Source organism: Lepisma saccharinum, chromosome 3, assembly GCF_977018435.1.
Source record: "Lepisma saccharinum chromosome 3, izLepSacc3.1, whole genome shotgun sequence".
Taxonomy (NCBI): Eukaryota; Metazoa; Arthropoda; class Insecta; order Zygentoma; family Lepismatidae; genus Lepisma; species Lepisma saccharinum.
Genome location: NC_139231.1, coordinates 28747226 through 28747760, shown reverse-complemented (window position 1 = coordinate 28747760; position 535 = coordinate 28747226).

Sequence of the window (535 nt, the reverse complement as noted above, 5' to 3'; positions counted from 1 at the left end):
TGATGCCAACCTCCAGGCCACTCTTAAATACAATAATATTCCTATATACGGGGCATTCTATTGTCAAGTGTGGGACACGCGAACTACATTAGAGTAACCATTTTTCTTACAGTTTCTGTGCAATTAAATATGAAACTTAACACTGTTGATTAAACATAACTACCCTTAAAATACACTCACAGATTTGCAACTACAGAAGGAACAATTTTGTGTCACGCGTGGGACAAATGAAACACTGCCTGCTTACTTAATAAGAAATTTATCTTAATTTCTGTGAATTGTTAAAATAATAAAATAAATTATTATAGACAAAGAGAGGAGGTAATTGATCTTTTAATATTCTAGTGGAGTTAATGGGGAAATATAACAGTTAAAGTAGAAATTAATTATTTTTGGTGTGGGACACAATAGAAGAAACAAGTAAATCAAAAAGCTTAAAAGCTTAAGTAAATGAATAATATGTACAACACCTACTTTCTATCTTAATTATGTATAATACTTGAATTGTTATCTAAAAGACAATTTAAGTTGTTCA